Source organism: Molossus molossus, unplaced genomic scaffold (assembly GCF_014108415.1).
Source record: "Molossus molossus isolate mMolMol1 unplaced genomic scaffold, mMolMol1.p scaffold_m16_p_13, whole genome shotgun sequence".
Lineage (NCBI taxonomy): Eukaryota > Metazoa > Chordata > Mammalia > Chiroptera > Molossidae > Molossus > Molossus molossus.
In genome coordinates this window covers 83,544,536-83,570,337 of record NW_023425348.1, presented here as the reverse complement: position 1 = coordinate 83,570,337, position 25,802 = coordinate 83,544,536, and the positions used below count along the sequence as shown (strand labels likewise).

The following is a 25,802-nucleotide window of genomic DNA, read 5'->3' as shown; positions in this document are numbered from 1 at the left end:
TTTTGGTGGCACTCTACTTGGGATCTAAGAGGGAATATTACACTCCTACATGTTTGCACAAATTAAATATCAGGAAAACAATTTTACGAAGTCCTCGCTGTCCAAAGGAGACTTTCCCTGCCTGCACTGTGGCTTCTGACATCCTGCCAAGTTTCAGACACTGAAATATGAATGGATTAAAAAGGATTAAGACAGAGTAAATGCTATTAACAGCTCTTCTATTGCTCGAATCTATCTTCCCCGCAAGCCAATGGCCCCCCAGGGAAAACGAAGGACTGAGAGGGAACTGAGTTCTTGCAACACCTGCTCACTTGGGATGGCCAGGCCAGCAGTGAACGCTGGGCTCTCTCCAGCCACAGGCGCGTGTCTGTCAAAGGTCTGCACCGTTCATCTTGACACATAATCAAAGAACACTTCATCGCGGGGTGTCAGAGTTGAGCAGCCCTTAGCGATCGGCGCGTTCCCTTTGTATTATTTTAGAACGGCCAAGTCCTCTTGCCAAGTTAAACCTTATGTGAAACCCAAGTAAAACCAGATAAGATAGCCAACATTATTAGCAAGGCTTAATTTTAAAAGTTCAAATTGATAGCATTTACTTACTATGGAGCATCAGTCTGGGCAAACATCAACATCTGAAATCACGTGTGACGTCTTATCCATTTCTGGGTTTCATTTGGTTGCACGAAATCAATGAAAAGCTGATTCAGTGAGATGTGTAGCCCCAAATGGGGCAAGTTTAATAATTCATCTCAATTAAACTGAGATCAGTGGTTTTATTCCTAAAGGCATCATTTTTTAAAAAAGCTAAGTTGGTGCTACAGAGGATATGGGTACCTTCCGATGTTAAATGTCTTTTTTAATATTGCTCCCAGCTTTATTGAGATATAATTGACATATAACACTGTATAAGTTCAAGGTGTACAACATGGTGATTTAATACATATATGTAATGTAAAATGATTGCTAAATTAAGGTTATTTAACACCTCCATCAGCTCACATAGTTATGTGTGTGTGTGTGTGTGTGTGGTGAGAACACTGGAGATATACTCTCTTAGCAACTTTCAAGTATACAATAAAGTATTGTGTTAAAAGTTTTAAATAATAAATAAAATATAAAAGAAATATGAACCAAACATTTAATGGAACTCCTGAGACATTTCACAAAATGCTTCCTTGGAAGACTGTCAAACTACCCATTTATACTTTTTGTTGTTGTTGTTGTTCAGATAGAGTGGGAGGGAGAGAGAGAGAGAGAAATATCGATGTAAAAGGGACACATCGAGTGGTTGCCACCCATACGACCCAACCAGGGCCGGGGACAAACTGCAACCGAGGTACGTGCCCTCAGCGGGAACCGAACCCGGGTCTCTCTGGACCGCAGGCCGACACTCTAACCACTGAGCCAAACCGGCCAGGGCCCTATTTATACTTTTAATTTTACAGAAACTCGAGTAGAAGATTTTAGGGGGGGGGGGCATTCCCTGGCTGTTTGAAGCCAATATCATCTTGATACTAAGACAGACAAGAACCAAATGAGAAAGAAAAATTAGAAGCCAAACTTATACATGATTACAGATGTGAAAAATCTCAAACAAAATATTAGTAGGGACAAATGCCGCAATGTGTAAAAACAATAGTGTTGTGATGAAGTTGCTTTATTCCAGGTATGTAAGAAGGGCTTGGAAAGAGAAAGAATGTCATTTATTACAGGATCAAATTAAAGGAAAAAACACAAGGTCACCTCCATGGACGTACCAAAAGCATTTGATAATATTCAAAACTCAACCATGAAAAATTCTTAGCAAATTCGGACTAGAAAGGAGATTCCTTAACTCAATAATGGTAATCTACCAAACAGTTACAGCAGGCATCTTTCTGAACCCAGGGGAACTGAGGAGAAAGCCCTTCAAAACCAAGACTAAGACGTTAGTTATCAACTATACCTCAGTAAAACTGGGGAGGGTGAGCGAGGGGAGGAAGGTCAAGACCCAGACAAGGATGCTCACTGTCACCTCTTCTGTTGATGTAACAGACAAGAAAAGGAAAGGAAATAAATAGGTAAGAATTAGAAAAGAGGACACATAAAATGAGATAAGAATTGGTTATATAGGAAAAAATGTAAAACCTCCAGACACATAATTAGAAATAATCACAGAATTTAACTTAGCACAGTTATCAAATCAAATGTGTTTCCACATATCAGCCACAAACAGAAGAGGTGATTTTTTTTAAGTTATCATTTACAATAAAGACAAAAACCTAAAGGACCTAGGACTGCATCTAATAAAACACACACAAGCTTTGTATGGACCTAATTATCAAACTTCATTAAAAACTTAAAAGAGAAGAGATACACCTTGTTCCTGAACTAAAAGACTCACTATCTAAAGATGTCAATTCTCATCAAGTTGACTGTAGACTCAATGCAATCCCAACCAAAATCTAAAGGAAGTGGGCTTTTTTCAGAAAGTTGACACTAAAGCTTGAATGAAAGTGCAAAAAGCCAGGAACTGCCGAGGCCTCCTGAAGAATTAGGTGGAGGGGTGTGTTCAATCGCCTGTTCAGACTTACCATTAGAACGCAAACAGTAATTAACACCGCGTGGTGCTGGTACAGACAAACTGACCCACGACACAGAATAAAGAACCAGAGAGAAACCCACCCACCTATGGATGCTTGCTGATAGCTCCTGTGGATTGAAGGTCACGGGCAAGAGGGAGAAGTCATCAATTAGTGCTACAAAATCTCGTATCCACGTGGAAAACTGTGAAACTGGCCCTCTACCATCATGCCATAGGCCAAAATCACTTCTAAACAGATTAAAGACATAACTCGGAAATGCTGAAACTTTTATAATAAAATAGAGGAGAGTGTCTTTGTCACTTCAGAGTAAGAAAATATGTCTTAAGCAATACCCAAAAGTATAACCATAAAAAAATGACTGATAAATTTGACCCCATAAAAACCATGGACATCAGTTTCTCAAAAGATGTCTTAAAGAAAATATAGTTACAAACTGAGAGAAGATGCAGTGTCTATAGCCAACAGGGAATTAATGCTCAGAATACATAAAGAGCTTCAATAAGTCAGTGAGATAAAGCAAATAACCCAACAATAAAAAATGACTGCATGACCTGAACAATGAACGTTTCACAGAGGAAATACAAGTGACCGATAAACCTATGAATAGCTGCTTAAAATAAAGCCCCAAAAATACATCATTTATACCCAATGGATTTGTACAAATTAAGAACTCTGATGATACACAGGGACAGAGAAGCCCTGGGTCAACAGGAAATCTTAGCGCCGATGGGAGGGAAAATCGGGCACATTCACCCTGGAAACAACTTGAGAGTTTTGCGAAGTTAAACATCATCACGCCAAGGCCACTCATGGGAATAAGCAGTGTTCTTTGAGACCCAGCAAGTCCATTCACAGGAATGAGCCACACAAAACTCGGTGCATGGGAATCATGAGCAATGACCAATAAAAGTGGGAAAAGCCAAACATACCCACTGTTCGGGAGAATGGAGATATAAACTGCAGACTAACACACCAATGAACAGCTTATGCCCATAATACTGAATTAAGTACAGCAACACACAATATGGATGAATATTAGAAAGACAATGCTGAGTGAAAAAAACAAGTCATAGAAAACTATGTGAGATATCTCAATATAAGCAAAACTAAGCAATGTGTTGCTTAGATATATGCACAAATATATTCTTAAAAGTGTTTGCTCTGGCTGGTGTGGCTCAGTTGGATGAGTGACATCTCATGCACCAAAGGGTCACGGGTTTGATTCCCAGTCAGGGCACATACCCAGGTTTTGGGTTCAATCCCTAGTTGGGATGCGTTTGGGAGGCAACCAATTGATGTTTCTCTCTCACATCAATGTTTCTCTTTCTCTCCCCCCTCCCCCACTTCCTCCCTCATCAATGAAAAACATATCTTTGGTGAGGGTTAAAAAAAATGTTTTTAATGTTGAAAATGATAAATATAATTCAGGATAATGGTAATCTTGGGGCGCAGGCAAGTGATGGGCCACAAAGGAACATAGGTAAATGAAATCATTGGTGGTGGATTTACAGGTGGACACTTTACTACAGTACTTGTAATTCAACTCTATTGTTTCAGATTACCAAAAAGTACATGATGAAAATGTTTAAGCCACGGATATTCCACGATCATCATCACCCATGATGACTGACAGCAGCCAACATTCATCAGGTGACCACTGGAGGCCAGGCTCTGCTCCAGCTCACAGATGAAGAACTGGACAAGTTGGGTGACCTGCCCACGGTAGCACCGCCAGGTAGGAGGTGAGACCAGACAAGCCCAGCTCTCCTCTGGCCACTGCTCAGGGCCTCACCTCCCACCAGCCCGGTGTTGGCCTCGCTTCTCCAACTACAGTGTAAGAAACACACCTTACCAGTTCCTTTGCTCCCCTCCAAGTGCCCAGCACAGAGTCAGTGCCCACTAAATACCTGCAGGCTGGACGCCTATGTGAAAGACACCGGGACCTCAACAGAAACATGTTCTGTCATCTAATGCCGGTCATCACAGACTCTTTAGAGAGTCTTTAGAACCAACTGCTTTACTGGATTAGCAGCTGATCATTTGCTCCCAGAAAAGTGGTTCTCAGTTGACAAGGTGGCAACAGAAACGTGGGCTGTCGTGGTGAGAAATATTGCCCCAAATTGGTTACTAATCAGCTTACAAATGGCTGACACCTTGTGGAAGCAGAGCACACCCAGAGCTCTCTCCAAACAGCCCTCGTGTACCCAGTTCAATAGGCCGTAACCAGGAGGGAAAGGGGGGGCTTATAGCCGGGCTGGGGCCACGGCCTGCATGCAGGGTGGGGGTGGGCAGGTACTGAGGACCACTACTGGCCTTGAAGAAGGGGGTGTGGATTAGGAACACTCAGGAGACAGCTGGAGGGGGCTGGCGGCTGGGTGATGGGCTGGGTGGTTAGAGCAGGTGCTGGCGGGCTGGCGGGTCGGGTGATGGGCTGGTTGGTTAGAGCAGGTGGTCAGCTGCTGGATGAGGGCCAGAGGGACAGTGCGGGAGGCTGCTGGTAAGAGGCCACCGCAGAGGCACCCTCCCACTCCAGAACTGATCAAAGGGAAATGGGAAACTATTTCTGTGGGTCTGGAGACCTGCATTCTGCTCTGGGATCTGGTTGGTCTTGGAATGTGGTCTGATAAAGGGCTTTGGTTTGATCAGTATTTCACCACCGTCCCCAGATACTCATCCTCTGGGGGAGGGGGCATCCTAAAATGCTGGATGTCCTAAGGGGGACGTACCAGCAGGGTACTGCCACAAACCCACGACCATGCAGAGCCCAGGGGACAGGATGGACCGCTTCAGGGTGTGGCTATCCAAGGAACCCCACTAGGGAGAGGTGAGCCCCCAGACTCCACCCATACGGGGCCCACGCTCTTTTCCTGGCCACATGAACCAAACTCCAGGACACTGGTGCAGTGGGTCAGAAACAAGGGTGGCACCGCAGATCTCGGGGCGACAGCTGCCAGGCCAAGGCGGGACTGGGCATGGATTTGGGGGCTAGCGTGCACTCACCCACGGCTGTGAGGATGGTGGAGGTGCCCAAGGCCGCCCAGTTGGCACAGACCTGTCTCTGAGAAAAGCCACTGTGCTTGGCTCTGGTCAGGGACAGGACACCTTAGCCTTCTCCTTATGGCGACTTGAGGGGACAAGACAGAACTGAAAGCCAGCCAGTCTCTGATTGGGTGCTAGGGGCTTGAAGAAGGGCAGCCGGTATGGGCTGAGGTCTGGGAAGGAGAGACCACCTTAACTTCCTCCTAGAAGTGGATGGAGAAGAGAAGAGTGTCAGGAAGAAGCGGGAGGGGCAGAGCATGTGGGCTGTGAGCCTTGGTTCATTAAAAATGGACCAGGTGGCAGGCGCTACCAGGCGTGAGACACAAGGGCAGTGACATGCTGTGTCTGCCCTCGAGGGCTGCTCCCGGATGACACCGGGCCATCCAACAGGCTGTAAATTAAAGAAAGTTTCCTTGACCCACCAACACTAGGGGGACAGGGCAGGGGACCAAACACCTGCTTTGCTTAAAAATGTGTTTTCCCACATTTCTCTTGAGTAATAACAGCACTGGTTATTGTGAGCTGGCCCAAAGGCAGCTCCAAGGATCTTCTCTGTGACATCAGGGTAGACAAAAATGAGCCCCATTTTACAGATGAGGAGATGAAGGCTCTGCACATCAGTGGCTGGTACAAGGCCCTAGAGCTAGGATGTCACAGAGCCGTCCGGAGCCCCTCTGCTCTGTCCTCCGTCAGCGTCCTTACGGAACAACACTACGCACCCGCACTGGGCTCAGCATTTCATCTTTGTTATCTCAGCAAACCCTCACGACAGTCCTTAGAATTGAATTTTTTCTTTCCCATGGATATTTTTATTTTTTTAGAAAGTGGAAGGGAGAAAGGTCAAGAGAGAGAAACATAGATGCTGAGAGAGACACATCGATTGGCTGCCTCCCACCCACACAGCTCCAACCAGGGCCAGGGAAGCCGATAACCCAGGCATGTGCCCTTGACTGGAATCAAACCCGTGACCTTTTGGTCCTTGGGCCAATGCCTAACCACTGAGCCAAACCAGCCAGCACCAGCCCTTAGAACTAAATGTACCATCTCCCTAGAGGAATTTCTACCTGCACAATAGGACATCAACGAAATGACCTTAAGCCACTCAAACAATACTGAAAAGGCACATACCAAATCATTAACAGTGGTCTCCTTAGGTAGTAGGTTATAGGAAACACTTTTTTTAAAGATATGGTTCTGTACTTGCCATAATTTCCACATGGGGCATGGCTTCCTTTTACAATAAAAAAAAAAGAGGCTTTGTGCAATTCCATGTCACACGCATTTGGGAATGAATAGGAACCGAAATAAAAATGTTCACAGTGGTTCTCAGAGCGGACAGGCCGCCTGGCTGCACAGCGCACTGACCAGGGGTGACAAATGGACCTCCGCCGAAATTAAGAGACACAGTGTTACCTGAATAAATAATAGATGATAAGCCCTTGGCGGAGTTACTAAAGCAAAACATGTTGGCTGACTTGGCTTAGGCCAATATAACATAAATTTCCTTAATATGACACGCCGGGATGGAAACTGCGTTTGCTGAGATCGCCCCAAGCCAAGCACAACAAGCCTCAGTATAGAAGCCATGTGTGGCTCTTGCCCTGTGCACAGATGGGCCCGTCACTGGCGTCTAATTCATCCATCCTGCAGGACGCAGAGACGTCAGAACACGACGCTCAGGGACATGTACTGAGAAGACCTCAGGACTGCCTCGAGTCAGGAATCCCAACAGGGATGACCACCACCTATGGAAGACCCAAAGGTGAAGCTGGACATTTTGCTAACATCACTTTCCCCGGGTCTCTGGGACAAGCCGGTGGCAGCAGGCCAGAGGCGTCTGGGGCCACGTGCCAAGTTACCATGCTTCCTTCATCTGCGAGCATATGGAGTCACTAAACTGTCACTAGGAGAGCGTGGTGCGGTGCAGCTGAGCTGGGGCCATTCCATTCCCACAGATAATTTATGTCAGTTACTACCAGGCTTCGAGAGGAAGCACGAGACGCTCTTTGGTGTTTAAACCTGACAATACGTCATGAGAATTTCGCCATGCTCGCTGCTCTGTGGGATGGCTGTGGAAAGCTGCCTCTCACTGCCCCAGATGTCAAAGAAGAGGCTTGTCAATCATCCTGGGTCTCCAAGAACGAGGCAGGTCACCTAAAGAAAGGGAAGAGTTGCCCTGGCCAGGTGGCTCACCTGGTTGGAGGTTTGATTCCCGGTCAGGGCACATTTCTAGGCTGTGGGTTCGATTCCCAGTAGGACTCATATAGAAGGCAACCGATCGATATTTCTCTCACATTGATGTTTCTCTCTCTCTCTCTCTCCCTCTCCCTCCCTCTGCCCCTTCCTTGCTCTCTAAAATCAATAAAAACCATATCCTTGGGTGAGGGTTAAAAAAAAGAAAGAAAGGAAAGAGCATCCAAGCTGTGTGCACTGCACGGGACCCTTGACAAACTCCTTTATCCCACCCTACCTGTGCCTGGGACTGGGAGGGTCAAATTAGATTTCTGAAATCATTCAGAAAGATCACAAGAGAGGGCTGAGAAATCAACAAGTAACAGTTGCTATTACTTAGAATCACAAGTAGTAAATACAGGGATCACACTAAAAATAAAACCATCTGACTAATGTCACTCACGGTCATATCTAAGAACCTGTTTATTAATGGGAGGGGAGAGGCAAAGAGAAGAGGGTTTCCCTTCCCCTTGAGCCAAAATCTCTCCTAAACTGGATCATCTCATTACATCCTCATGTTAATTCCTTGGGTAGGTACCCCAATTTCACAGGTAAAAGATCAGCTCCTAAGTGGCAGAGGCAGAATTTGAACACAGGTGTGCTTGACTCTAAACCTGAGCTCATACACACCCTGTCTGGGTTTCAAGCCTAACTTGCCTCAAATTTGCTAGGTGACCTTGGACAAGTCACCTGCTTTCTCCGAGTCTCGGCTTCCTTACCTATAAACTGAGGGGAACATGCCTTTACTGATTCCTAAGGTCCCTTCCAGCTCTGATATTTTATGATTTTACCTACCAGGGGTTTGGCATTCACAGATCAATGCAGTTTCAAACATTAAACACTCAAAACTTTAAGGGTCAACCCAAGGGTCAGGGCTTTTCACTTTGGCAAATAAAGGTACTTACCACCTAGAGCCATCCTTGTTTCACAAAAGGAAATGTTTTGCCCCTGAATATATAGGGAGGACATCTTCTGATGAAAGCACAGTCCTCTGAACTGAATGAGTGTCATGAGAATCTCAGTACATTTGTCCTCATTTTTCTCTTTTTAACACTGGCCGCTGGAAACTTTTCACAGGCTGTGCATCAGCGTCCAGACCAGCATGTGGGAACCATGGTCATATGTATTTCTAACCACGTTACTCCTGGGACATACAATTCACCACTTTGCCTGGCACACCGGAGAAACCCAGAGCATTTGAGTTGCAGAATAAACTGGTATGACTTGTACAAATCCGTTATCACAACAGCTAGAGAGAAACAGCCCTGGTCACAATAATGACGTACTACATTAAGGTCAGTATTTATTTTTGTTATTTTTATGGAGGCAGGCAAGATGCGTGGTGCTTTGTGTGCATTGGTTCATTTAACTCTCCATAGTCAGCTTCTGCCCATTTTCTAGTTCAGTTCTCCAGGGGCACAATGAAACGAATATTTTCTGATACAGAAATATTTTCAGACTGGAAAGAAAAGATTTTGACAGATTTCATGGCTCAACGTGGAGAAACTCACACAGTGTCTTTTAAACTGCTGGGCCTGCCCGGTATGGCTGAGTGATCAGAGCGTCAGCCCGCAGACCAATGAGTCATGGGTTCGATTCTGGTCAAAGGCACGTATACCTTGGTTGCATTTGTCCCCAGCCCTGGTCGGGTCGTGCAAGAGGCAACCAGTCAATGTGGCTCTATCACATCGATGTTTCTCTCTGTCTCTCTTTCTCTGTCCCTCCCACTCCATCTGATGATAAATAGAAAAAGTATCCTCGGGTGAGGAATAAAAAAAAAAAAATTTTTTTTTTAAAGCACTGTTGGCCCAGCAGGTGTGGCTCAGTGGTTGAGCATTGAGCCACGCACCAAGAGGTCACCAGTTTGATTCCCAGTCAGGGCACATGCCCAGGTTGTGGGCCAGATCCCCAGTGGGAAGCAGGCGGGAGGCGGCCAATCGATGTTCTCTCTCATCGATGTTTCTATCTCTCACTCCCTCTCCCTTCCGCTCTCTCTAAAATCAATAATAAAAAATTAAAAGCACAGTTGCCCTGAGAAGAGGGACAGGAAGTTATAGAGGAGCAATTCACATGCTGCGTCTTCCTGCAGATTAGCTGGTCAGTCAGGAAAGACAGGTGGCCCCAGGCTACTGACCTCAGTTGCTCAATAAATCCCAGGAAAGGCCCACTGAGGTCGCCTCTGTCATCACTGACGGAGGGAGGAAGAACAGCTCCAGGCCACAGACTGGTGACAGTCTGAAATCAATGTAATCGAACCTCCGCCAGGGTCACCTGCCTCGGGTCTCAAACAGAGAACCTCAGTCCGGCCAACCACAAGATGTCATAATCCCCGCCTCTAAATCCCTGTTTTCCTCACAGGCACGCCTTGTTCAGCTTCAAGCCTCATGTTTTCCCTGAAACCTCCTCTCGCTGTTTCAGTTCTCACCGATCTCTTTCAGAGGGGCGACCAGAGCTAGCGTGCACAGAAGGTTCCAAGAATTAAGTGTGAAAATATTAGAGCAGAAGGGGACCCAACACATTATCTTACCACCCACGCCGAGCTCCCAGGCCCAACTTTTAACAAATGAGAAAGGCAAGGCCCAGAGAGACTGCAACCTGGCCCAAGCCAAACATATCATTCATCAGGCATACCCTGACGTAGGGATGCTCAGTGAACACTCATCACCCACCACCTAGAAGAGTCCTGGATGATTTCCAGGATCGACACCCGCTCCGCCACAGCCCATGGGCTCACCTAGACCAGTGCTTCTTAAACGGCTTGGTCTCAGCACCCCTTTATGCTCTTAAAAATTATTGAGGACCCCAAAGAGCTTCATTTTATGGAAAAAAATATTTTCCAATACAAAAACAAAAGTTGTGAGAGGATGGCATTATTTTAGATTTGTGCCTGTCTCCTCACTGTCTGGCTGAGGAACAGGCAGCTGGATTCTGCATTTAGCCTATAACAAGATGCTCTGGGGCTAACGTATGTGAAGAAACCCTGGCCTCACACAAGCATGTACCTGGGAAAGGGAGTACGTTCATAGTCTTTGCAGTAATTGTGTCTATTTTTTTTTTTTATCCTCACCCGAGGACATTTTTGCATTTATCTTCAGAGAGAGCAGGAGGGAGAGAGAGAGAGAAACATCAGCGTGAGAAAGACACATCAACTGGCTGCCACCCACACAACCCAGCCGGGGCCAGGGACAAACTGCAACCGAGGTACATGCCCTTAGCAGGAACTGAACCTGGGTCTCTGGTCTGCGGGCCAATGCACTAACCGCTGAGCCAAACTGGCCAGGGCAAGTTACTTTTTTTTTTTTATTAATAGTTTTTTTTTTTTCCTTTATTGATCTGAGAGAGAAAAGGAGTGTGAAGGAAAGAGAGATAGAAATATCGATGCACAAGAACATCGATTGGCCACCTCCTGCATACCCCCCACTGGGGATCAGGACCACAACCCAAGCATGTGTCCGGACCAGGAATCAAACGGGTGACCTCTTGGTGCATGGGTTGACACTCAACCACTGAGCCACACCAGCTGGGCTGTTTTTATTGATTTTTTGAGAGAGACAGGAAGGCAGAAGGAGACAGAGAGAAAAAAATATTGATATGAGAGAGAAACTGATCAACTGCTTCCCATATGCACCCTGACTGGGGATTGAACCCAAAACCTGGGTATATGCCCTGACCAGGAATCAAACCAGCAACCTTTCGGTGCATGGGTCGACGCTCAACCAACTGAGCCACTCAGGCCAGGGTGAGATTTTTCATATTCTTTTACATGAAAATCCATGGGTCTTTGCATCCACTGTGCTTTGAATGGCTCTTTTTCACCTGGCGTGGCTTTGCTCCATCATACATTGCTTACTTAGAAAACACTGGTTCTCTAAGATGTGCATTCGTGAGAGTATGAGAGTGAAAAGGCAAATCGCAGTGTAACACTATTATGAAAAGTTTTGACCATGCATACCTCCTGAAAGGGTCTCAGGAACCCCCAGAAGTCTCGGGACCACTCTCGGAGAATCGCTGATCCAGACCAAGGTCAGAGATGTTCACACCCACTGAATGTAAGTATTCACTCATTATTCCACAAGCATTTCCTGGGTACCCACTATGTGCCAGCAACTGACTGTTCCAGGTGCTGAGAATTCCACAGGAACAAAACAGAGCCCCGCCCCCGTGCAGCTCACATTCCCGTGGGGAAGGCAAACCATGTTCAAACAAATCAACACGCACCCCAATGTCAGGCAGTGGGAAGGCCGGTGGAAAATGGGGCACTGTACCAGACATCTGCACATGGGCGTGTGGTTTGCCCACGAAGCCTAATTCAGCCAGCCTGGGATTTGGTAATTTAAGGGTTTCACAATAAAATAGGGAGTATTTTTTTTTTTTTAAAACCAAAATACTTGTAGACACAGGCAGCAGTGGGAAGGGTGGGGTGACCTGCCCCAGAAGAGTCGAGAGCTCACTACTGAGGCTGAATTCCTTTCCAGTTGCTCTAGGAGGGGTAAACCTCAGAATCACCTCGCTCACAGGCTCCTGCCCTCCACTAAGCTGACCACACCCTGCCTGCGTACACACGATCACTACCCCCTAGCAGGAGCCCCACGCGACTCCTTGAGAGGTGGCCCAGCAAGGATATCTTTCATCCTTTTTACAGGGGAGGAAACTTAGTCTGAAAGAGGTTCACCTGAGAAGTAACGAACTCAGAACTTGAACCCATACCGATTTTTACCAATTCCTTCACCTCTTAGGTTTTTTCGTGTAAGGAAAAGAAAATGGATGAAACATATGTAACAAAGCATTAAGCCTCCTTTCTTCCTTCAAAAACGTCCTGGATGGTCATCACCCCCCTTCTCAAGGAGCAAGTCAAGCCTGAGAAGACCACGAGAGATGGGGCACGATGCTTCCGAGGCACCAGAATTTGGAGCTACTGGCTCTATAACTATTTCTGAAGACCTACTGTGTGCCAGGCCCAGCTCTAAGCAGCGGGGACACAGGGAAGGGAAGGAAAGACAAGCCCCTGTGTTCCTGGAGCTGAGGTTCCAGCGGACTGTCCTCGGCACAGCATCGACTAGGACACTTGGCACTATTCACCCGAAGAGTTAACTCCAAAACTTGAACTTCCTGAGGCTTCATCAATAACATCACACCAACAACAGAGCCCTGTGTTCAGTCTTGGCCATGAAACATCCCTTTCAGGAGAAGAAATAAGCTTTATTCCTCTGCCCCTTCACCCCACCCATTTTACAGATGGAAGAGCAAGCCCGGCACCCCGAAGCCACTCCATCTACTATTTTACAATGGGCCAGAGGTATGACGGGGGCCAAAGCCAGCTCTCTTGTCTCCCCCAGAAGCCCTGGCGGCAGCCTGGCCCAATTTTCTCTTTGTAACATCCCAGGAGGCCCCTTCAACAATAGTCACGCACTTGTGGCAGTGAACCAACACGCAGGCCCGCCGGGGAAGCGACTATTTCAAGAGGAAAAGGGCATATATAGCAGTAGCCCTTGGTGGCACAGCCAGCCCCATGACACGGGCCAACCTCAAACCCCACATCACGCTTCCTCTCCTCCCGGTTTGCCCTGCCAACAGTTCCCACACCGAGGTTTTAAAAAGAAGTTGAAGTTCCCTTCTGCCTGACTGGCCGGCACATTCCACTGACTCAGACTGTTCTGGGCACCACGGAGAAGACACTGTTCATTTTCCCTGGGCTGACAACTGGCCCACATCCGGACCTGTCACCGGCAGGAGGGGCCCTTGGCGTCTCGGCACAAGCAAATGAATGGAGTGCTATTTTTAATGCTGGGCTCCTGTCTGGGCTCCAGAAGGCTCGGCACCTGTGCCAGAGCTGCTCCAAGTGTGGTTTGCAGACCACCCGCATCGGAAATACCTGGGCGCTCTGGGCAGAATGCAGATTCTGGTGTCCTGTGCAAAGCTAGCGAATCCCCAGGGGCAGAACTCAGGGGTCGGAATCTTTAACAAGCTCCTCAAGTGATTCTTTTGCAAAATGAAGTTTGAGAACCACTGACCATCCAGGTCTGCATTCATTCACTCACTCAACATGTGCCAAAATTCCCCTGGAAGCTGAGCTCTGTGCTCGTGAAGTGGGAACAGAGACAGACGAGACACGCTCTTAGCCTGAGCATCCAAGGGAGACACAGCACAGTGTAAAGGCTCGAGGCAGAGCGCGAGGAGCCACGGAGACGTCAGCTCTGCCTGGGGGTCAGGGGCAGCTCCACAGAAGACGGTGTCTTGGAGCTGAAGCCCAGAGGGTGGGAAGGAGGTGTCGCAGCACAGTCATTCCTTACCGTGACCGGCCTTTGGCATTCCCTCTGGCTTGGCCAAAACCAAGATCATGTCCCACCTGTCCTCACCTAACCCAGGACTTCTCGAAGGCACTCAGTACACACCCATGAATGAACAGAAATAGAGGGTGGATCGAACACAGTGGAAACAGGAGCCAGGAAGCCGCTCGGACAGTTTGATGTGCGCCTGCTGCGTAAGAACACAGGCTCCGGAGGGAGACTGACTAGGGGTGGTTACCATCTCGTTATCACATTGTGGAGGCAAGCCTTCCTCATCCTATAAAACAGGGACAAGGGCTACTCCCCAAGGTTGCAGTGAAGATTCAGCCAGCATATGAAGCACCTGGTACACATTCAAAAAAAGTTAAGGATTCCTTAACGATAATAATAACAGGTTCCATCACTAACCAGCTTTGGTAAAATCTGTCCATCCCGAAGCTCGGGTTCCGCACCTGCAGAATGAGAGCTTAGACCAGACTCTCTAAAATCTCTTCTAGCAATAAGACTCCAGTGTTCTGAAAGCTGTCAGGGAGGCCGGGGCCCGGACTGGACGTGCGTGTGTTCGTCTGGCTCCCAGGGCCGGGGGCGCCCATTTGGTACTCCTGAGGCTGCGGAAGGTCAGGCCTTTAGCCTGATGGGGACTTGCCTCCAGGTATTTTGTTTTCCTCTTAGACTTCCCTTTCACCCCATGCTTCTTCTTTGTATCTTTTTACACATGAAGAGCTCTGGGGGTGATACTCCCCCCATAAGCAGGGCCAGTAGGGAAGTGGGCCTCCCAGCCTTCCCCTCACTCAGGGCTAAAGGGAGTCATCAGCTTCCTCTGTCATCCCCGAAGGCAGTGTCAACAGCCGAACAAAGAGCTCCAACCGCTCAGGTTGCACACAAACGTGTCCTTGAGAAGCTGCAGCTGGGCAGAAGGCAGCCTCAAGGGCCACCCTCCCCCCACGTCTGCCCTGGCCCTCCCAGAACAGTCACCCCCACAAACCCTCAGTCAGTCGGATGGGGGCCTTTCAGCTTCACTCTCATCTTGTCCCACCCCCTCAGCAGCTGGCAAGCTGTCCTTGGTCTAGGCTTGAGGAACCCACGTTGAACTTGGAGCCACCCAGCTGGTCCCGCATCATGAAAGCACAATCTTCTGACCCTTCTACAGCAATACCACCAAGACACGGAGTTACACAGAAGAAGGGGGAGCAACCACAGCAAAAACTCCCCTATGCTCCATCGTCCTGACCATTCCTGTCCATTTATCCCCTCCCTCTCCCTGGTTGGTCTAAGCCAGGGGTCCGCAAACTCATTCTGTGAAGGGCCAGAAAGTAACTATTTTCACCTCTGCCGGCTACACGGTCTCTGTTGCAACTACTCAAGGATGACATGCTTGGGCGAAAGCAGCCACTGACAGTGAAGAAGGGAAAAGCATGGCTGTTTTCCAACACAACTGGACTGTGGACACTGACATTCGAATTGCATATCATTTCCACATGTCACGACATATTTTCTTAGCTCTCTGGCCGACCAGGGAGAGGTGGCAGGCTGTCATATGGTCTACATGCCAGTCACCTCATTCCCAGACCTCAGCAATGTTCTCCTACCTGGCCTTCCTGGCATGTCTTACAAGCCTTTAAATTAACCTGCTCAGTCCTACCTAGGCAGATCTATCCAAAAAGTCCACTTTAATCTTTTCATGTCCCTTCTATAAAGGCTAGACATCTTGGCTGGCATTTGAAGCCCATCTCATTCAAGACACCTTTCCACCTGTGGCTCCTAACAGCCTGAACTGACTAAGCCCATTCCCTTCAATTTTGCAAATAAATTATATCCATCTCTATAGACTGGACTCAGATCTTCTCTGATCACCTAACCTCCACTTAGTCTCAATTCCTATAGCACTGGTCCATGCCACTCAACCCTCAAAGGGCGTACAATCTGCAGAGATAGAAGCATAAGCAGAATTACCAAAGAATAAAATAAACATTCTTATTGAAGCTCACAAGGTCATATTGGAGAACAAAGCAACCAGCTGAGGGACAACTGGGAGAAGGCTCCATAGGAATTTAACCCTTAAACCAGGTGAACAAGGATTCATCAAACCAATAAGATGTAAGGGTTTCAGAGCAGGAGAAAAGCATTCTAGGGTGGAAAGGTTCATTCAGAGGCAGGGGGTTAACTGGGCAGGTGGCAAAGCATGAAGAGCTCTTGATTCAGGAGCAAGCTCAGTGAGGCTGTTGGGAGAGGTTTGGTGTTAGCTGAAACACACAGTAGGCCTTCAGTAAATTCATGTGGGGACCACCACAGGAACTGGAGGGTTTCATTTAACATTCCAGGAAGAGTCAGTCACTACAAACCTCAAAGAGCCAGCAGACAGAACATCAAAGGGTGTGTGGTGGGAGATCACTGGTCTTTAATCTCCCTCTCCTCTCCTTCAGCCTGCACCACAGCTCAAATGAGAGCTGGGGGGGTGGGTGTCTCACCAGGCCCAAGCCTTGTTTTCTGCTATATAACCTGCAACCCTCCTTGGCCATCTTGGAAAATGTCTCACATAAGTGAAGACTAGACTTCTGTCCTAAGCCTTTGTAACTAGGACGAAACAGCAGAAGAATTTATTTTAGGGAGGGGAAAAAAAAAAGTCATTCTTTTCCACCAATTGTAAATCGCTTCCATTTTTTTTTTAACGGTATCTTAACTTTTTTTGGAATTATACTGGCTTATGTTTGATTTCTTTTAAAGAAGCAGATGTTTCTGTAACCCTCCCCCTCGCCCTTTAAAAAGATTATAAAAATAGAAGTCCTGAAAAACTCTGAAATGCAACCAACACAAGGTCTTCCATTGACACCAGCTCCTATAGGCTTCTGTGGCAAGCGATTCTCGGTCAAGGGGCTTTGAAGTCAACTCTTTGAAGTGCGCTTGGCGCTTTGTCTGTATAAAGCAAGTAAAAATGGAAGCTAAAAGATAAGGAGAAGACGGAAATACGAGGATGAAAAGGGGGAAGAAGGCCCTTTGAACACACGAGCTCCCAAATCTCATCCCTTCACCACATTAACTGCAGACCAACTTGATTCTATGGAAATCGGCTAAACACCCGTTTATGAACATATATACAAAGCACTGTGCTGGGGACACAAAGAAAAGACAGAGTCTTCTTCCACAAGATCATCACTTAGTAAAACAAGATAAGACATAGACACAACCTCTAACATAACAACCAGCCCGGCCAGTGTGGCTCAGTGGTTGAGCATCAACCCATGCACCAAGAGGTCGCTGGTCCGATTCCCGGTCAGGGCACATGCCCAGGTTGTGGGCCTGATCCCCAGTGGGATGCAGGAGGTGGCCAATCTTTGTTCTCTCTCATCAATGTTTCTCTCTCTCTCTCCCTCTCCCTTCCTCTATCTCTAAAATCAATAAAGAAAATAAATTTTTTTTAAAAATGTAAAAACCATTCAGGACATAGAAGAGGCAAGACATCAAAGCTTGGTGAGGACCTGGGTGGGTCCCTGAGCTTGGTGCCCCACTATATACTGTCTCCTAGAAGTTAGCTGTTCTAGGGTCTGGGAACATGATCTACTCAAGCTCATTCTGCAGGTAAACACACGGGAGAAGTTGAACCAAGGTCAAGCCACATGTTCTTCCCACAAGCTAGTCCAAAGAAGAGAAAAAGTATGCCCGCTTGGAGTAGGGGGGAAGACCATGACAGGCTTCATGAACAAGAGGCCTTCAGATGAAAACCTGATGACCGGGACGTTGGTAGACACGGCGGGGAAGGGAGAGCACTCCATGCAGAAGGCCCGAACACCTGGCGCTCAGAGGGGACACGATAAGCAAGCTGGTTGAACTAGGACTTGGCCCAGGCATAGGAAAGTGAGGCTGGGACAGGACGCATGGCAGAGGGCATGGAACGCTGGGAAGGAATGTGGCAGAAAGTGGGAGCCACCAGGGGCTTCTGAGACAGTAAGAAACATGATCACACATCAGAATATTCTTGGATTCTCTGAAAAGGGCGTAAGAGGCTAGAACATAGCTGCTAATTGCAAACAAAGACCAAAGAGTCTTGGAGATTCAGAGTCTCAAGTATCTTCTATGTTCTCGTCCTTAAGCTAATGCTTATCTGATGTGTTCTCACTAACTCCCCTGTTTGCAAAGAAACCCCAGATCTGATAGCATCACTGTGCCCTTGACTGCACCTTTACTGAGTTCATTTAATGTGCAAAACCTGCGTTCGACATACCCCAGGTGAGATTCTTGATGTTGAGAGGGCTGACTCCTGGCGCTAATTCGGTGGAATTCCATATTCTTGCCAATTATTCCAGCAAGTGCTTTAGTATTCTCAAAAATACCTAAAAACTATGCCACTCCGAACTTTGGAGAACTTGAAACAAGAGGGTCAAAATTACTTTGAAGCACTCACCTAAGGACTATGGTTCAAAGTCTCCCCAGTCATCCCGTTAACACTGAACTTCATGGTTTCACCCAAATTGCATCGGTACAATGATTGATTCTTTTCACACCACCTTTACCAACACCCTTGTGTGTTACAAGGAGAAAGGGTCTAATGATCCCATTGGATACATAAAGAGACTAAAAAATGTTACAGACCTTGTCCAAGTTCATAGAACATGTGGACAGAGACTCTTCCACCTAAATGATGCCAATTTCTATAATGCATTGTTTTCTCAAATCTGAATGCTGGATATTCATTTGGGTCTCATGCTGAGTAATTCCAAATTCAGACATGATACATGCGATTCTTACCAAGTGAAAGGGTCTAAATACAGGGTGGAGCAAAAGTAGGTTTACAGTTGTATGAGGGGGAAAAAATGCAATTAATAAATACTAATACAAGAATAAACTCTGGTCCTGGCTGGTTTGGCTCAGCGGTTGGAGCATCGGCCCACAGACCAAAGAGTTGCGGGTTCAGTTCGGGTCAAGAGCACGTACCTCGGTTGCAGTTCAGTCCCTGGCCCTGATCGAGATCATGCAGCAGGCAACCAGTCAATGTGTCTCTCTCACACTGATGTTTCTCTTTCTCTCTCTCTCTCCCTCTCCCCCTCCCTGCCTCCCACTCTCACTGAAGATAAATGGAAAAGTATTCTCAGGTGAGGATTAAAAAAAAGAAGAAAGGCTGTGTTTCACGTACTCACAGCTGTAAACCTACTTTTGCCACACCCTGTGTGCACAAATTAGTCCAATGTCCCAATATGCTAATACTAAACACAGCTGAAATACCGCTGCAAAAACCATGCGGGAACCCAGGACACGTGGAGATACCTGAAGTTCTCATGCTCAGAGTACTTTAAACACCCTCTTCTAGTTTTTAAACTTTAGAGAGGTCTTTCCTCTGTGGTTTAAAAAGAATTTCATGTTTTAAGTATAGTTCTGCCCTCTAAAATATACACAAAATTCTGCTAGCTGTCTTAACTACAATACCCTAAAGACATGCAAAGTGAAAGGGTCAACTGAACCTGTAAGAAAAACCTTTAGAAACTTTCAGCCACATCAGTTCATTTTATATCATGTGTATATAAAATTTTTTAAATCATAACTTGAACCATCACCCAGAAAAAAGGAGAAGAGAGAAATTGAACTCGAAAGTGAAAAGATGTTAAACATCCTTTTTTTTTTTTTTTTTTTTTCATTTGAAAGGAAAAACTGATCAAGGGAATCAGGAAGGGGTCCTTTCACTATAAGGCCAAAAATCCAAAATCTGTACATTTTCAAGTTACAATGATGAGTTCACACTGAAGGGGCATCACCAGAGAATAGGACCCACGGGCATCAAAGGAGACGTCACTTGCTTGACAGTAGCATCAACAGTCGGTGCAAACACTGTGCTCGGTTGTTTGCACACGTTATCTCTCCGTTCTACAGACAAGAAAACTGAGGTGGGTGGTTCATGAGAAAAACATCAAGAGGTGAGGCCATGGTGGGAGATCTGACTGCCCTGGAGTGTCTGCTAACGGTGGTCACCAGCATGGGGGCACCATTTCCAGAGAGTCCAGGAAAGAATCTGACCTCATGTGGATGCCCACATTCTAGAAGAAATACTGTCAGCCAGGAATGACCACGGCACGTGGGGAATGGCTGGGATGGCTGGGGGTGCTTAATCCAGAGAAGATAATATCCAAGGGAATGACAAGGATGTGTGCAGGTACTGTGTGTGGCTCCAGGAGAACCAAACAGAACCAGTGGGCACGAGGTCCCTGGAAGAAAGCCACCTACTTTTTGACCAGGAGAACCACAGTATCAATGGAACAGTATCTACAAACAAATGCATCACCGAAATTAGTTCACTCATTCAAGTACCACCATGAGAGATAAATACCACTTTGGGAACAATATTTTGGGAGGACTCAAGAAAGGATTTTCATTAATGACCTGAACACAACAGCATTTCTGCCACCGCACTGACTTTCAATCAAGAACTGACGCTCTAACTGAGATGCGATTACACTTGGCATCATGAATGGTGATCTTAGTCCAAACTCAAAGTATAATTATGCAGTCGGGTTGCATTTTCCCACCATCATCAGGCAACACGATATTCCACACAAACAAATGAGCTGACTGCACCTTCTATCACAGTTCTTTGGAATTATTCTCAACTGAGGAGAATAAAAAGAGGAGCAGCTCCCAGATACGCCTGGCAGTGCACAAAGGCAGTTTCCATGCCTTCTCTCACCTAATCTTCACACAGACCTCCAAGGGTAGAAATGTCACGGTCTTCATTTCACAGGTTAGGATGAGGAAGGAGACCCAGCCAGCACTTCTGGAGAAGCTAAGTGGCAGGGCCAGTGTGATGCATGGCTCATCCTGGCTCTGTGCTCCCTGCCCTGGCTGCCTCCCACCTCAACTCTGATCACCCAGGTCTTACCTCCAAGCGCAAACTCCCTGTACACGAGGTCTATGTCATGTCATCTAACTGCTCCCAGCAATGTACACACTTCCCTCTCTGTACCAGCTGACGTATGTGTATTCAGTGCTCTTGCTGCCGAGGGCAGGCCATTTACTTATTCAATCAGTAATCCATCTAGCCACAGGCTCGCAGATCTATCTCAGCGGTGCTGCCTCTCCAAATGAGGAACAGAAAAATGATAGGAATCTGCATGTATCACACCATCTCATTTTCTTAAACTAAGTAGTCTGAGTATAATATTATTACCCTTAATCTTCTGAGGATGCCCCGTCATTTTATTAGCAGCCAATATGTACTGTGCTGGATTAGTACCTTCCAGGCCTGTTGAGAAAAGAGCCCTCTGCAGTCTCATTAAAAACTAAACACCTAAGGGTCCCAGGGGCTGCACAGATGTTTGAGCACGTGCTTCCCGTTCCCAGTTTCTCCATCTCCCCCCGGGCTCTCTGTTCTTATTCTGTAGTCCCCTCCTATTCCTTCTAATTGCCCACTTATTTGCTGTGGGAAAGAAAACCAGAAGGTCTATGCTTATTGGACCAGTCTTAGGGACATAAATTAAAAGACTCTCCTCTGAGAAAACCATCAATGCATGCTTTGGGGGACCTCTATTTTCTCTGCCTGCTCAGATTCTCTTCCCTGCGGTTTGCCTGTTGGCGCAGAGCTGTGGTCTGGATCGTTGCTACTGCCTGACCAGTGCAACCCGGAAAAAGAGAGCAGAGCCTCCTAGGGCAAGGTCCCCTTTGCTGTCCAATTTCCACATGAACTCACAGTCAGGGGGCCTTCCCTACAGTCGGAACTTTTCTCTCCCGGACAATGGGATGTGGAAAGTGAAAGCGGATCCCATAGGCAGGTCCTCCCAGGGGCCCTCCAAGGAGGGACTTTCTAAGTACAAGCCCGAGTCCTGCATGGAGGAAGTCATCCGCACCATTGGCCAGCGCATTGCTTTCCTTTCCTTCCCCCCATTGTTTGCAGAACGGTGTCTCCCCCAGGCTGGTGAGGAGACTCTGTAATTGTCCCGGGGTAGGGGGAAGGGGTCGGTTTTATTCACAGGAAAGGGACTCCTGTCCAGGAAACCTCCTCATCCCTTTTTTAGAAGAGAGAGGAGAAAAAGAGAATCATTCTACTTCCTTCTCTTTATCCCCACCATGAGTTTCACATTTTCTAAACCGAAACTGAAGATCTGCATTATTCTGTCTTTGCCTGAAGCTTATTCCCTTTTTAATTCTGACCCTGGAAGATCATGTCAGCAACACAGCCGGCGGATTCATGGAAGACCAGCCCCTGGCTCTTTCCCCAGGAGGCAGGTTACAGTGGAGACACAAGATTTGGGTTCAAGTCCAGGCTCTTCCTCATCATCACCACGTGCCCTGGAACAGACTTAATACCTGAGCTCCTGCCCACCACCTGCAGGGAGATCTGGGGGCCCATTAGTGTTGCTGATCATGTCATGATACTTGGTGTATGAAAACAGAAGGATTCCGAACGGAGAGTCTGTAAGGACATCTCTGTTAACCATCTGGTCTATCTCGGAGCACTGGGGGTAGGGTTCTCACTTTCTGCTTTTCCGCATCTGTATTATTTAAGTTGTTCCTGGGGTATTTATTGTTTTTGAATTTTAAGAGAAATTTTCCCCTCAAAAAAAAAAAACAGAGAAGAGGTTTTCATTTTTGAGAAATAGAATAAGGATGATCATTCCTAACCCTGCCTGCTCCGGTGAAGTCCAGTAAGGTACAGAGGTTAAACACCAAGACGCTGACGCTCAACCGCCCAGGTTCAAATCCCCGCTGTCTGGTAGGCAAATGTGCCCCGGGAGCGTCTCTTAGCCGCTCTTTGCCTCGGTTCCCCCTGTGGAACAGGGTGAGGACAGCACACGGCCGCGGTGTGGGGGTTTGCGGGGGAATGTAGAAAGCTCTGACCACGGTAAGCCTGCCACGTGGGTGTTTGCACAAGAAAGCAGGACAGTGCTTTGTGGTCTGTCGTGGGCTCTGCACAAACAGCTCGCAGCATCCCACATCACAGAAAGATACTTACTTTAAAAATTTTTTAAACCTAAAAGAAGATATACCCTTCACAAACAGGAAAAAGACACGGATGCTTCTGGAACGTGTCAGGGCAAATCCGTGGAATGGAGGCGAGCTGATGGCAGCACAGGGAGAGAGAATGAATACAAGACTGCACGGTAGGGCAGGGGTCCTGGGGGGGCATCTCCTCCTCGTGGGCTTGGAGGGCGGGGAGGGACTAAATAACTAAGCCCCTGGGTGGGGGGCTCCTCCCAAATGCTCCCTTAAACTAGCTGCTGAGTAGAGCTCATTCTCCACCCCTTGCTCAGCAGGACAACATTCTGTGGATCCTGCAGGAGCAGGACGGGCTCAGGCAGCCTCACCTGGGCCACGGGGAACCAACTGTCTCTGTGTTGCTGGAGGGGGAGGGGCCAGATGCAGCCACATCTCCTGCTGGGCTGCTGCCCGGTCTCCACCTGGCCAGTGAGCCCATCAGTATTGCCTCCACCTGCCCTGCCCAGAACTCCAACCTTTCCGCTGTCTAATTGACTCCAGTCCTGAGGAAAAGAGACCTCCGGTTCCCAGGGGAGGGGCTGGGACAATGTCAGGTCTCAAGGGCTTCACCACCACCCCACCAAAAAATTTCACATGATGGAGAAACAGGGCTCACTTGTGTCACCACCAGTAAAAACAAAAGGGGTGACCAGGTGAGGGGAGAGCACATGTGCTCTGAGAAACTGTCACACACAGCAACTCAACTCAGGAAACAAGCGGGGGCAACACCCAGAAGGCCTAGGCAGGTGGCTTTTAAGTCACCTCTGCAACTGAAAGTGAGCTTCATGCACCCACTTAGGAGCTGACCTTTCAAGAAGCAAAAGATCAACTCTTAGGCAGCAGCAATAAAATCACTGAAAATCAAAACTAAAGCCAAAACATGCTCTCCTTTAACACACACACACACACACACACACACCCACACACACACACAAGCTGAGAACTTTGTACAACAAATGCCAGATTTTAACTTGGGAGAAAAACAGAAGCCTTTGGGTAAAATAAACAGAAGGGGGAAAAAGTTCCCCCAGCATAAACCAAGGGGAACCTCCTTCCTGCAGATCAAGTTCTGACCTTTATGTGAACTTGAAATAACTGGCTCATGATTTCGCAAAGCAAGAGGAACGGCAAGCATTTAGAATGTTGCTAAAAAACCTTAGTTCTTCTCTGGCTTTTTGTTAGGCAGCCAAGTGTATCAGTCAGAGCAAAAGTAGCTAAAAAATGTGCACTTCCCTGGGCCGGGGAAGACTTGGTGAGGCGCTCGCAAGCAGCCGCCCTCTGGCTGCCTGTCCGGGACCCTGCCCTGCATGTCAAGTCCAGCACCGGCCATGAGAAAGCGCAGGGAGGGCCAATTTCCTCCCATGACTCATTCCACAAACATGGATTGAGCGCCTACTGTGTGCCAGCCGCTCTCTCGGTATGGGGCTAACTTCTCCAAAGGTGGATTTTTAAACAAAGGTATCATGACATCTAAGACATTCTCCTGAACCCTCCTTCATGCCTGTAAATCCACTCTTACCTGGCTCCTACTTCTGGAAGCCTGGAAGTCATGCCCACCCCTGCCCCTGCACCCAGCCAGGTGTAAACACGGGCAGCTGGCCCAGGAACAAACCTCAGCCCCAGGCTGGTAAAGAAGAGCTCTCCTTAGGGACCTGCTGCTGGCAAAGTGGGCAGGGAGGGGATGGTTAACACATGAGAAAGTGCTTCAGGAAGAGCTGTCCAAGGTCAGAGTGGTCTTGTTCACAGGGATCCCTGCCCCTCGGTGTTCCTCCCGCACCTTGTCCCAACCTCACTGAGCATAGCACACAGTAGGAGGTCAATAGTTGTTGAAGTCACTGCTAACATCAGTGACGATGATAACGTAACAATGGAGCCCAAGTGTGTGCCAGGCATTTTCTAAACAAGCCGATGCCATCATGCTACTCATCTTCCAGATGAGACCACCATGAAGAAAGGTTAAGGCACATGTCCACAGTCACATGGCACCGAGTGTTTTCCATCCACTTTGCAAAGCATCTGGCCCTTGGTAACAAAAAAAGGGATGCATTTTTCTCAAATAACAAGCACCCCAGAGTCAGGCAGCCCAGGCTCCTTCCTGCTCCCATCCTTCGGGACAGGCCTGGTACCTTTACCTTTGTGAGAAGTGGCATAACGACAAGGTGAGGGATGCAAATTCTGGTTCCAGGGTCCCAGCTCTGCCATTTACTCAGCGTGAGGTCCTGGGAGGGTCCCCGGTCTTCCTCAGCCTGGGTTTTCTCATCTGTCCCATGGAGAGCATTCTACTACCCACCTCAAACGAGTGAATGAAAGGGGTTCAAAAAAGTGCTGGACACACAGATGTACTGTCTTAGTATTATTAATATTAGTAGTAGTAGTAGTATTAATATATTATTATTATCAGCATAGCATTCGCACTCTGGGCATAGCCAAAGAGCAAACCAGGGTCAACCCCAGGGGACAGAGCTTTTCCGGGAGCCCCACCCAGTGACAACAACATGCAACCCTTTGCCAGGACAGAGGCACGTGGCCGCCCCTGTGTTTGAGTGAGACTGGGAGCAGCAGGCTTCTATTACGAAGGAGATGGAGAGACCAGGAATCGAGTGGTGTCCACCACGGGGTGGAGCCAGGATGGACCCCGGGCAGCCCCAGCACACACCTCACAGCGGAGGCTCCTGGGGCAGGTCACACACCCCTCCTGAGCTCC

General features: G+C 47.6%; 1 protein-coding gene across 3 annotated transcripts in view; it reads right to left on the bottom strand.

Moving 5' to 3' along the window:
- Positions 1-25,802, bottom strand: part of PTPRJ (protein tyrosine phosphatase receptor type J) — a 148,856-nt gene that overhangs the window by 62,498 nt on the left and 60,556 nt on the right. Inside the window, exon 1 of one of the 3 annotated variants that reach the window (XM_036259173.1) lies at positions 304-370. The exons of the other annotated variants lie outside the window; for them this stretch is intronic. The gene's annotated coding sequence lies outside the window, so the exon portion shown is untranslated. Of the gene's footprint in view, positions 1-303; positions 371-25,802 lie in introns of those variants that run through there. 3 annotated transcript variants of the gene reach the window in all.